Source organism: Ceratotherium simum, chromosome 15 (genome assembly GCF_057802395.1).
Source record: "Ceratotherium simum simum isolate JZ-2026a chromosome 15, ASM5780239v1, whole genome shotgun sequence".
Lineage (NCBI taxonomy): Eukaryota > Metazoa > Chordata > Mammalia > Perissodactyla > Rhinocerotidae > Ceratotherium > Ceratotherium simum.
In genome coordinates this window covers 40,679,456-40,693,244 of record NC_141914.1, presented here as the reverse complement: position 1 = coordinate 40,693,244, position 13,789 = coordinate 40,679,456, and the positions used below count along the sequence as shown (strand labels likewise).

The 13,789-nt window shown below is 39.5% G+C and overlaps 1 long non-coding RNA gene across 1 annotated transcript in view; it reads left to right on the top strand.

Moving 5' to 3' along the window:
- Positions 1-249: 249 nt before the first annotated feature.
- Positions 250-13,789, top strand: part of LOC147915184 (uncharacterized) — a 94,398-nt gene continuing 80,858 nt past the window's right edge. The window contains exon 1 of the long non-coding RNA XR_015554487.1: positions 250-339. This is a non-coding gene — a long non-coding RNA (uncharacterized LOC147915184). The remainder of the gene's footprint in view (positions 340-13,789) is intronic.

The following is a 13,789-nucleotide window of genomic DNA, read 5'->3' as shown; positions in this document are numbered from 1 at the left end:
CACTCTCCACCCGCTCCTTGTGCACACCCTGCCCCGCTCAAGTCGGCTCAGTTGCCAGGCTGCAGAGAATCCAGTTACCAATCTATGCAGGCCCACAAGTTGCCTGAGGGCTTGTTGTTGGGTGGGGCCAGTCTCTAGGGTGGGCTGCCTGCCCTGGCTGAGCTGGATTAAATCGGTGCTCTAGCGGGTGGGGCAGACCCTGGGCTAGCAGGCCTCAGGGAGAACTCCAATGGCGTCTGTGTCAGCACGCCCACACCAGGCCACAACAATGGCCGCCGCCAATGTTCCAGTCCCTGGAGAGGTCTCACCCCTCACCGAGATGTACTCAGGGCCTATTAGGTGAGTCTCTTTTCACCACAGCACTGTGCACCTTTCTTTCTGGTGATTTTAGGATGCTTTCTGAAAGGGGTGAGTTTGTGCGCGGGCCCTTTAAGAGCCAGTTTTAGTTTCTTTGTGAACCGGGTTTTCTGGGGGTGCTCCCCAGTGTTTTAGTAGCAGGAAAGTCAGATATTCTGCCGCTGGTCTCGATTGTGCTGGATCCACAAAATGCCCACAGCGGGGGCGCTCCCCGGCTCAGGGCCCCGCGCCTCCAGGGAGGCTGCGGACCCGTGAGCTGTTCCCGGCGGCCGTGAAGCTGGCGGCTTGTGAAGGCGGCGTTTTTCTCTCCAGAAGGGAGTTTCTGCCTCTTTCACCTCAGTTAGGATTGTCTGTTGTTGGAGGAGTTCCTCTTATCCAGTTTTCAGTTCTGTCTTAGGGGTAATTTTTCCACAAGTAGTTGTAAATTGGCTGTGTCCACGGGAGGAGGTGAGTTCAGAGTCTGCCTATGCCGCCATCTTCAGTTCTGTTTATTTCTGTTTCTAGTGCTTAGTACAGTGCCTGGCATGTATACGTGTCTAATAAATGTTTATGAACGAATGAGAAAATGAGTAAATAAATTAATTCAAGAAGCATTTCAGCTTTATGAACACGTCTAACATAATATGATTTTGATTGATAGTAGTGAAATTGAGCCAAATGATGGTATTTCTAGGTATATGAAAAGATACTGAAATCAAAGAATATCGTACCAAAATTTCTATCTCTGACCTTATTCTATTCAGCACTTAAAAAAAGAAATGATTTGTGTGAAATCACAGCAGGCATGCTTGGGAAATTTGCAGAATATAAAATATAAACAGCTAATATAGCTATGATTGATTCAAGATTCAAAGTAATTTTATCAGTTGGAATATTGGACAGGGGGAAAAAAATCTCCCAAAATAAAGATTTCTGGAGTACCTACAATATCAGGTACCTACAATGTACATTTACTATACACTAAAAGGATCAATAGATACATCCTTGCTGTCAAGAAGCCCAAAAGGAAATTTTGGAACATAGATACAAGTCTGAGGCAGAAGTCCATGTTCGGGAATGCCTAGATGGGAAGCAATTCATGGAAAAAAGATAGTGGGATTTAGGTTGACTGCTGCCTCAATATGCACCAATCATGGAAGCAAATAAAGCTACTCTGGCTTGAAATAGTATTTGTAGAACTAATATGCACATAACCCAGAGTAGTAATCCCACTGTCTTTGGAGTATGTCAAATGTGGTCCATCCTTGGGCATCATCTACAACCAGTAGCTGATGTAATCTTAACTGGTGCATATGGGTGATATTCCAACTGAAGGGCTCGGGGGAGGCTCTTTGGAAGAAGAGGTCATTTGAACTGAGTCTTTAAGGAGAAAAGAGGTAGTGCGAGAAAGAAAAAGCATAAACAAATGGTTGGAGACAGGAAAAGGAGGGGGACCCAAGTGGGCTTCTGTTGAACCTTTTCTCAGGAGCACAGGACTGGATGAGGAAGGAAAACGAAAAAGGTTGGACTGTCCTTACTCTGGACACTGGCCTGTTCCCAATCCCTTTCCCAATACCCCGTGAGCAGTGAAGACTGTGGTTGCAGCCAGGAGTCTATGAACCCAGTTATAGGGGTGACTTGATGGCAGGACTCAGGAATCAATTGTTGAAGGTTCATTCACTTATGTATCTAGGGGTTGATGCTGGCTGTTGGCTGGGAACTCAGCTGAGTCTGTTGGCCAGAACATCTCCATGGGCCTCTCTGTCTGGCTGCTTGGGCTTCCTTACATCATGGTAGCTAGTCCCAGGGGCAAATATTCCAAAAGAACCAGGGGGAAGCTGTATCACCTTTTAAGATTAGTGTCAGAAGTCACATAGCATTACTTTTTCAACAGATAAAAGCCCAGATTTAAGGGAATGGAACATAAACTCCACCTCTTGATGGGAGGAACATCAACACATTGTAATAAGAATGTGTGGAATGGGAGACAGTGTTGCAGTCACCTTTGGAAAATATAGTCTGCCAGAATATATCTCCCATAAAGAGACACTGAAATCTCTATGAGAAACCTGTTGTTAAAAGTAAAGAGTGATACTCTAGATAACCTTCCACAGAAAACTTGATGTGTAAAATATTCCATCAGAGAAGTAGTGTGGAAATTGGTTTGAGTTTCAGGAGGTTTGAGTTAACGGTCTCAGTTTTACCATTATGTTACCTTTTGAAATTGGATGCATTATGTAACATCTTCAGGCCTGTTTTCTCACCTGTAAATCAAGAGGTTGAACAAGATGACTTCTAGTTATGAACACAGATGAAGCCATATCACATTTAGCCCATATATTCCAGATTGCTATCTTTTTGCATTAACCTGAGACAGTTTGTGATCTTCAGTCTAAACAACACATAGACCAAATGATGTTTGATGGCAAAAGATTTAAGGCAAGTCCAGTGTCACAATGATACATTTGTAACTGAGACAGATTTGAAATTTACTTTGAGAAAATTCTCATGTCTGAGGGTCAGATTTACTGGATTTTTTGAAAAGTCCATCAAATGATGCCATGGAGATAATCTGGATAAGAAAATATACCAGTGTTTAAATTGATAATTTAAATTAGCTTAGGTAGTTAAAAATCATATCAGATCAGTTCTTAAACTAACTCAGCTAGGCTATGAAATTAGATTCTAATGATCATTTCTGTATGATAAAATTGGACCATTTGTGAGAGAAGAGGGGCAGCTGAGTTAGTATTAACTGTATTTACAGTGTTTTTTTTCAGTACTCAGTTTATCCTAGGCAGTAAGCAGCATGAGCCTATGTTTTTAAATTAATACATCACATGAGGCTATGTTTAAATTGGGAAGAACTAGTTAACAGTTAAAGTTTGTTCACTCCTTCAACGAAAGGTGAAGAGCATAGACATTTCTTTGGCTAAACAAAAATATTTTATATGTGCATGCGTACATGTATTTGTGTGTCCATATCCACATATTTGTTTATGTACATATGTGTGTGTGATGCAAACATATTAATAACATTCTAGGATACATAAAATAGAAAGGTGATCAAGATACAAAAGAAGCAAAACCTCAAATGGATGAGGATACTCATTAAAAGCTAAAATTAAATGTGATTTAAAGAACATCTACAAGGGTACAATCTGTTTGGTAAGCAATCTTGTATAAGGAAATAAAATGTAGAAAGATCTGTGGGATTACAGACACAACCCCCTTCCAGAGTATGCAAGTGCACACACACACATTCACGCACATTCACACATTCACGCATATTCACAATTAAAGAATTACTAGAATTAATATTAATCCTTTGGTTTCCTTTTCTCTTTAGTACTAACCAAATTCTATCTTGAGGTTTTTATTTATGAAGAAAGAATATCTCCATATTTACAGACCACACTGTCCCCAGCGAAGCACAATATGAGATGGGTCCAGAAATAAAGTTGCAGTTCTGTATTCTGTAGTAATTAAGAAAGAAACTTCCTATATACTAGTAGCATTTCCCTGTGGGTATAGTCAATTTCCCACAGCAATAGAAGATATAATTATACTGATGTAAATCACGGCAAGATGCCTAGAAGGGATTGGCCTTTCACCTTCTTTAATTCAGGGAAAGATCTTATCTTTTTGACAGGTACTGTCAGACAGAGCAAGGGGCTGGGAGGCAGGATATTTTTCTGGTAACTAATTTGCTAGGAGGAAAAAAAAAGGTATTTATTTCAAACACTCAAAAGCAGTGAGATAATCTAGGTTTAGCAGAGAATTCTCTAAGTCTTTTTCTCCCCCACCATAATAATTGTCCTTGTGTGCCCTGCTCTCTCTCTCTCTCTCCCTCTCCTTCCCCGCCCACCCGTCCCTAGGTCTCTCTTATTCTCTTTTTCCCCCTAAAACACTAGTTATTCCTTCGGGCCTCATGTTTTCAAAATATTTGTGAAGAAATGTGTATATATTTACACACACACACACGTAGGTTTTTTTCCTTCCTTAGAATGAATCCTTGCTGCCAGCTCTTGTACGTAACACTATTTGTACAGAAAAATCAACACGGGAGAAGCCAGCATTCTGGGAACGACTTTCTACCCCCACCAGGTCTGACTTACTTTTACAGTTGCTTCCTGGTTTGCTGCATTTGTTGAGAGACATTTCCTTTTGGACAAAGCCATCCAGGGTATAACACTGGATGTCTAGCATAGCGTGAGAGTCAAAGCCCCTCCAGCGACTGATGGGAGTTGGTGCTGAGAACTCCAGGAGCAGAGGGAGAGGTCCATCAGCCACCCAGCTGGAAATGAAAAGATGCCTGAAGTTTGGTAGTTTCTCTTACCCTCCCCCACATTCCTTTTCTTTTTGTGGCAAGACATGAAACAAAGCTGGAGTAAGAGTGCTTTTCATTCAGTGGGTGGTGGAGGTTCTGACTCAGGCTTTGCAAACATGACATCGCTTGAACCCCAAGATGAACGCTCCACAGGATTCCGGAGAAACAAAGCTGCCTGCCCCATTGCGTGGCGTCATTCGCCTTGGGAATTCTGGCAGAGCCGGGGAGGTGGCGGCCCAGGTGCAGGGCTTCTGAGGCACATGAATGGAGTCGCCAGAGTTCAAAGAGGTTTTGAACTTTAGATCTAGGCTTCCTTGGTTGCATTTAGCCTATTTGGGTAAGAAGTTTAGGTCTGGAGCTACTAAAGCAGATATTTCCAAAACTCTCGCTAATATTTTTTATTATTTTAAGAAATCAGATTATGTTAATAAAAAATTGGAAGCATTCTAGTATCTAATATAGGGGATTGTTAAATAAATTTTGATATGTTCATATAATGGAATAGTACATAGCTATTAAAAATGATGCAGTAGAAGATAATGGAAAAGTTTCACAATTTATTGTTATATGAAAAAAACAGATTATAAAACTGTGATACAATATTATTCTATTGTTAGAGAGAAAAAGGGAAAGTAAAGAAGAGAGAAAGATCGACATAGAAAGATTGGAAAATGTATCCCAAAATGTTAAAATGCTAACATGAGTATCTATGGGTAGGGGGATAGTAGGGAATTTAATTTTCTTCTCTTTGTTTATTTGAATTTTAAGATACAGAGAATGTGTGTTAATAATAATAATGATAATAATATAATTTAATAATGATAATTGTAATAATAATAACGATAATAGTATAATTTAAGAAAAGAAACAGATTATGTGGTGCTCTTGGAACTTCCTACTTTTGTGCCTGGCTTTGGCACCAATTTAATGAAAAGAACAAAACTTGTGGCATGGTTGTGGAAGGATCAAATGATAGGAAGCACACAGGAATTCCCATAGAAAGCCATAGCCTTTGGGCCCGAATATGTTGGCACTTGGCATCCATGCTCATTTCCACTCCCAAGCCCACGTTATGGTAAGTGAGTACATTGGTAGGGTACCAGCACATGCATGTGAGTTTGAGGTTTCACAAAAAGGAAATGTTTTAGCCAAATATTTGTTGCTGATGAATGTTCTGAGGATGCAAAAATTCTGGCCCAAATGTTTGAGGTTACGTAGGTCACTTATTCCCAGCCAATATCCTAGTCCATTTTAGTGTGTAGAGACATTCTGGCTTTGCTCATGAACTTTGCCAACTCTTCACCCTATAGACTTTCAGTAGGTGGATGGACAGTTGAGCTGCGGATCTCATGGACGAATGGCAATGTTTTAGATAAGCCACAGAATGATGAATGCAGGACTCCCTAGTGTCCATAGGCCAAGTGATCTTTCACCTGACATCTTTGGTCTTTTCATTATTTACTTTAGCCAGCAAGGCCTTGGCTTCACTAGAGTAAGAGGCAAGCTACTATTTACTCATGGCCCACTGTGGGCCAGGCATTTCATGTTCTTTGTCTCATCTCTATATGAACTCTGCAAGGTAGGCGTGATTATCCTTTCTTTCACAGATGAGGAAACTGAGGCTCAGAGAACTTAACTCATTAGGCCTGAAACTTGCTTAGGAACCCAGACCTGTCTGACCGAAAACCTGATCCTTATTCAATCATCAATACCATGATTTCATTTTAATCACAAGCCCACAGCCCTACTTGATTATTTTCAAGTGGCTTATTCAAATCCAGATTCTAGTCTATATTATTCCCTCCTTATGCTGACCCTTAGACTTTCGTTCTTCCTTTCATCTATTCCATTCTCTTTTCTTCATATCTTTTAAACAAAGAGAAATGACATTTAAATTTAAGAATAAGCAATAGGTGATTTCATTCATTGTTCTCTACTCTACAGCCTACCAAAGATGTCTTTTGCTCTTTTTAAAAACTTAAGCGCTATAGCTTTTCTCTTCCAATCCAGGCTATCATATTAAACTTTTACTTTACTAGTAGGAGAGGAGGAAGAAGGAAACTAACATTTATTGATACTATTTATTTTTTTAAAAAACGTTTTTATTAAGGAAGATTTTAAAACAAATACAAATAGAATAGTATAATGAACCCCCTGTCCCCGTCACCACTCAGCTTCAACTTGTAAACACACTTATTTCATCTAAATCCCCCAATCTCCCACACATATTATTTTGAAGCAAATCTCAGGCATCCTAACATTTAATCCACAAATAGTTAAGCATGTGTCTCTAAAAAATAAAAGCACTTAACAAACACGCACAATACCATTATCATGACTTAAAAAATTAACAATAATTCTTTAATAGCATCAAATACCTAGTCAGTATTTAAAGTTGCAATTGTCTTGCAAATTTCCTATTGTTTTTATAGTTTATTTAAGTCAGTGTCCAAATAAGGTTCACACATTATGATCTGTTGATATGTTTTTTAAGTCTCTTTTAACCTGTAGGTTTCTTTCTCTCTCTCTCTTCATGTGGTGTGATTTATTGTTGAAGAAGTAAGACCATTTGGCCCATAGAGTTTTCCAGTCTGGGTTTTTTGGATTGTATCCGTGTAGTGTACTTAACATATTCCACTATCTTCTGTCTGTATTTCTTATAAATTGGTATTTGGATCTAGAGGCTTAACCCGATTCAGATTCGATTGTCCTTTTGGCAAGGTTATTTCATAGATGGTGTTTGGTTCTTCCATCAGGGCACCTACTGACTGGCTCTCTCTTTTTTGAGGTTAGCAGTCATTGACAATCTTTGCCTAGATCCATTAACTCATCAGTGGCTGTAAAATAGTGATATTTGGATTCTATCTTTCCTTCTTATTTATTATACTATTATTGCGTACAGTATCCTGTACATTTATTAGCCCGAATATTTCTATAAAGAGAAACTCATTCTCATCTACTATTTATTAAAGTGCTATCATATGCCAGGCATTTTATATATAATGTTTCATAAGTCAAAGTGCTAATAATTCGTCAGCCATTTTCCCATAAAATTAATTCGTAGGCATTTTTCATTTGGTTGAAGTGTCTCCCTTCCTCTTTCCACCCTTGTTTGCTCTGTTTCCCCTTTCCCTTTCCTTCAGTTCTGTCTTTTTCCCCTTTGGATTTGTTTCTGCAAGGACACAGTTACATCAGTGGTCACTACGAGATCATGAAGAGAGCTGGAGGTTTGGAATACACAGAAATTAAATTTGAATGGTGTTTTCTTTTTGGCTGTTCAAGAAAACATAGCCTTTTCCCAGCAGCACTTGCCACACACAGCTGGGTTTACTGGAGAGGTACCTGATCTGGTTAGGTTTTACTGGAATCCCTGATATTTGGAGGGTAAAGCTCATTCTGTAATTTATGTGTCCAATTTTACCTTTTTGGGGGTGACTCATTATTGCTTTCAGCCCATTCATGAGGTTTATGAGTAGATAAGTAAGCTGGTTGTTTTTCAGAGTTTAAATCAATATTTTTACTGATATTTGTATGATATAAATGCTATCCAACACTAAATCAAAGAATACTGTGATTTCCCACAAAATTGCTCTTCATCCTCAGAATTTAGGGTTCCTGAAAAAATCTGTGCTGGCTCAGGGCTCAGCCTTTGTTGAATAGGTGAGACCCAGATGTGATAGGGTGGGACCTTTTTAGGCAAATGAACTTCCAAATACCAGGGCACCTCGAAGGCTGGCTTGGGTTAAAGCACTTCACCCAAATGTCCTGACCAGTCCAGGCTGGAGGAATCGGTCTTCTTGAAGTGAGCCTAAAGCAGGCACTTTAGGGAAAGGACATTGTGGGTCAGGAGGCAGACTTGGTTCAAGCCCTGGCACAGCCACTTCTTAAAAGGCACCCTAGACAAGACCCAAATCTCTCTGAGCCTTGGTTTCTCCATTTGTCAAATAGCGATGGCTGGGCCGGCCCCATGGCTTAGCAGTTAAGTGGGCGTGCTCCACTACTGGCGGCCTGGGTTCAGATCCAGGGGGCGCACCAACGCACTGCTTCTCCTGCCGTGCTGAGGCCGCGTCCCACACACAGCAACTAGAAGGATGTGCAACGACATACAACTATCTGCTGGGGCTTTGGGGGGACAAAAAAAAGGAGGAGGATTGGCAATAGATGTTAGCTCAGAGCCGGTCTTCCTCAGCAAAAAGAGGAGGATTAGCACGGATGTTAGCTCAGGGCTGATCTTCCTCACCAAAAAAAAAAAAAAAAACAAAAGCAATGGCTAAGCCCTCACCATCTCTCCAGGATTGTTGTGAAAGTCAAATAAGATAGTGCCAGTGCTTTGATAGCCTTAAAGCCCTATTCAAAGGAAAAATATTTTAATCAATATTTTTTTAATTGTGAAAAATAACGTAGTTAAGAAAAAATTTAAAAATTATGTATCTCACCTTCTTAACACCTTATTTTTATTTTTGTAGATTGTTTCTGGTTATTATACACATACAAAATTTTTACAGACTTGAAGTCATGCTAGGATACTATTTTATATTTTGCATTTGTTGTTAAACATTTTATTATTACTATGGTTCTGGGTTGCTGCATTATTTTTATAATTATTGTTTATTTGTTATAACCGTGGTTGAACATTTAAGTGATTTCACTTTTACATATGAAACTGCCAGGAACATCTTTGTGCATGAATTATTTCCTTAGAATAAATTCCCAGGGGTGTGATGACTGAGTGAAAATATATGGGCATTTTTATGGCTCTTAATAGATTTTGCCATATTGCTTTCCAAAGGCTAGTAACAATGAACCTGACATCAGCAATGAATGTGTGTCGTTTAAAGTGATTATTTTAAATCAATTATTCACCAGCCATATGTGAAGACATGTCCCAGGATCCCTGTCTGCCAGGACCTTCCGTTTCTGACTCATTCATTCATAAGAAATAGGTAAATAAAACAAGGAGACTGTGTATGATGAATAAATGAAGAGTTCTATTGGTTAAGATTCTAGAAAAGCCAATGGGTTGTTGTTGTATGTAATGCTTGCTGTTTGATTTTACAGATTTGGTGATGTTTTTGCAAATTTCCTGGAACATACAGAGAATAAGTATATACTGCATTATCTGAATCCTTTATAAAAGCATATATAGAAGTAAGATTTTTTTCTCATGCTAGTTTTCAGGAACCTATCTTTTTTTATACCAATCAAGGTCTTGTTTTGTTTTGGGGCTGTAGGTTCGGTAGGTTATGTTTCAAAAGCATAACTGAACTCTGAGTTTAACACATATAATTTCAAACTATGGAATTGTGTGCATATAGATCTTTTAACTTTCAAAGCTCTTTTATGCATTTTCCTCATTTGATCCTCACAACCACTGCATGGGGTGGCCGGGATGGCATCGTCTCGGTTTGACTGATGGGGAGACTGAGGTACAAGGAGACTTGTCCAAGATGATACCCCTTCTCAGGGCTGCCACAGCTGCCTGTCTCTCGGCTCCTGGCTCTTTTCGCCCAATTGTGCAGTTTTCAAAAATACCCTTTCATATCAGTACTGTGCGTCTCAATTAGCATTTTAAAAATATATGGTTGTACGGGTTGGCATAGTGGTTAGTGGCATAGTGGTTAAGTTCATGCTTTGGCGGCCTGGGGTTTGCAGGTTTGGATCCTGGGCATGGACCTACACATGGCTCATCAAGCCATGTTGTGGTGGCGTCCCATGTACAAAATAGAGGAAGATGGGCACAGGTATTAGCTCAGGGCTAATCTTCCTCAGCAAAAGAGGAAGATTGGCAATGGATGTTAGCTCAGGGCTGATCTTCCTCACCAAATATATATACATATTTATGGTTGGGTAGAATTAGCTCGTCTTTTAAAAAGGATCTCTTGCAGAATGGTGTTGGCTTTTTCTTTACAACATAGTGGGATGAAGGGAGTTCTTTAGTTAACGTCATGGCAATAGCTGTCATATACTGAGTAGCTAGTATGTGTGGGGCACTTCTTACTGTTTTAACCCCCATCACAACCCTGTGAAGTAGGAGGTATTACCACTCACCATGTTACAAGGGAGGAAATTGCAGTTCAGAGAAGTAAAGAACTTTTCTAATTTCGTAGAGCTGGGAGGTGACAGGGCTAGGACTTGAACCCAAATCCACCTCAGTTTGAATCAAATGATTTTCCATCTGTACCACACAACTTTCCTCAAGGGTCACTTTTCAAATAGTTAATATAACATAAATTATTATTTTTTTTATTTTAAAAGAAATATATGTTCACCACGCAGCATTTAGAAATACAGAAAATTATATTTAAACAATATCAGGCTATGCTTTTTCATGCAGAGCACCTAATGGAAGGTATATTTAATTAGCTGTCATCCAGAGATGAAAGGACGAAGTTTAGGACTCTAGTCAGCAATGTTTTTGCCCCTCAAAAGTCTAGCTTTCTGTAAAGCTTAAAGGTTTAATTCATTAAATCCCACCTACCTGGTTTATGTACTCTCTAGTTTCCGGTCTTGTACTTATTTTATTTGTTCACTGGGGAAGAAAGCAAACGCAATGAAAAGAAATCAAGCCCTGACTTGGTCCAGTAGCGAACAGAGCATCTTAAATCAACACAGCCAGTGTAACTTGTACTGACTCAAGTAATCATTTTTGTCTCTAGCGTTTCACATTGTCCCTACTACCCAAACTTCCTGATACTTAGACGGGGAACAATGGGAGGCCCAGATGTTTATTGGGATAGCGCTCATCTTTGCCTTATGAAAAGAAGACGCAATTTACAGTCTTGTCCCTTAGGCCTCCAGCGTCGCACCCTTTCTTTTGACTGCGTGAAAGTGGTATCAGAAAGCTTTCCTGAGACGCAACAGAGCAACTTTGCAGCCACCCTAGAGCTGGAGTTGGTATTAGGTTATCATTCTGCATTTTTTTCCCCACCATACCTGTTTATAAGAAAGTCGAGACAAGGTCAGGGAAAGTGTGTAATTGTTATCAGCTTTGCTGAGGCCACACCTGAATGAAAAGTTTGGTGCTGAAACAAGATCTAACTTGAGTGTTATTTGGAACTTAAAGCAGCAAACATCACCGTAGAAATGAGACTGCCTCTTAGAGTTGTTTTAAAGGAGGCAAAGCCCATCCTGAACAATTAGTTTTAATTTGGCTGACTTTTCTTGTGAGCCTATTATGTGCAGCTCTCTGTGCCACACCGTCCAGGGTGTGGCCGAAGAGCCCAGACTGGCCACAGCTGAGCATCCCAGCAGTCAGCAGCTCAGGCCCTGACTGCACACGCTCTCACAGAATGCTACTTGTTATCACACTGATTCAGATCTAAAACAGATTTATTCCTGTTCTCGGAAACAAATTCTATATAGTGAAAACCTGATAGAGCATAATTAACCTATATCCTGTTCTGTCCTCTGATTCTGGTGATGTACAGATCTTCTTTAACATTTTGCTGATATTCTAGCTGCTGGCATGCTGACTCTTTTAATGAAATTCATATCTGGGCTGAGGAGCTGTCATTAGATGAAAATTATTACTGAGCATGCAAGCAACTCTCAGATGATTTTGAGAACCTCCAGAATTAATTATGTTTAGAGACACTGCAAGCTACATTGGGTCAATCTGTTTCTTCTCATTTCAATTAAATTGAATTTACCAAACATTCATTGCATTCCTACTGTGTGCCAAGCACTGTGGTTACAAAACTGAATGGGACCTGGTTTGTGCCCTCAGGAGTTATTGATCTAGCAATTTTGGAGACTGTCATTCTTCCTTGCTTCTCTTGCAGCCATATTCTAGTCCCCCTTCCCACTTTTTTTTTTGGGGGGGGGTGCTGTTTCTCTTCTTTGTGCCACACATGGGTCGGTTTTCTTCTTTCTGCCATGGATAAACTTTCCTCAGCCCTGTTCCTAACTCTGCTGTAGTCTTCCTAGTTCTAGCAGCTTTGGGAGGATGGGCCTGTGTATCTGGATTTGGAAATGAGGCTGGTTGTCATTACTAGAGAAGTGGAGCCAAAAACTGGGTGATCCATGGGTTTGTTAGGGTAAAAAATAGTTAGACTGTGTTTTCTGAGTTATGGGAAGAAAAGTGGTGGTGATTCTAATTCCCCTAAGGCATTTGTAGGGAAGGAAGAAAATATGCTGAAGACTCCAGTCTTTTCATTCCTGTCTCCCATTTCGAAGATTCCCCAAGTCATCACAGACTGTTCACTGGCCTGGCTAAGGATAGCTGTTTAGAAGTTTTAATTGAAAATTTGGCTTAGATTTTTCGGCTTAGACCTACAGATGAGAATCTACATTTTGAGGCACAATTCACAAATGAGCAATTTGCCTTGAAAACAGGCATATTTTCCAGCTTCCTATGACTAATGGCACATGAAGGGAGTCTAGTAATCACATAATTGGTTTGCCAGTACTAAGAAATCATTTTCAGAGTCCATGAGATGTGGTTTGCAGTAACTTCAGTGGTTCTGTACCAACAACCTAGACTCAGAAGCCTGAATTTGAAGACAAAGGCCCAATTTTCAATGACAAAGCTCTGGGGAATTCTTCTAACTGGGGGGCAAAACTTGGTTTAACTCATTTTCTTTGTATTTTGTTTAGAATCCGACCCTTGGACCAGGTTCAGGAAAAAACTTCCTAGAGGATTTGTAAACTTTTCACAGATCTCAGGCCCTACTCAATTGCATCTACTTGCCTTGAGTCCATGCTGAGCTTAAGAATTTGATGGATCGTATTTCTTTTGTAAAAGTTTTGCAGCTTGTAATACTATAAACTACGATTCCAAAAAGACTGGGCTCCTTCTTTTCTAATAAGCTAAAGGGAAGTAAACTGTGAGCAGTATTTATACATTTGAAAATAATTCCTGGGATATTTGAAATTTTAATAAGAGAAACTCAAATGATCCTATATAACAAGTACACTGAAGAGGATTTTTCCTGTCTAGCGTTAACCTTTAGAAGATTAGCTACAAGTTAATAATTGTGGAAGGTGGGTGATGGATATTTAAGAGTTTCTAATCTCTCTAATTTTTTATGTTTGAAATTTTCTATAATAAAAAGTTAAATATAAAATTTTGAAGACAGAAGAGACTGATAAAAACATAAAAGGAAATTAGAAAAAAAGAGAGAG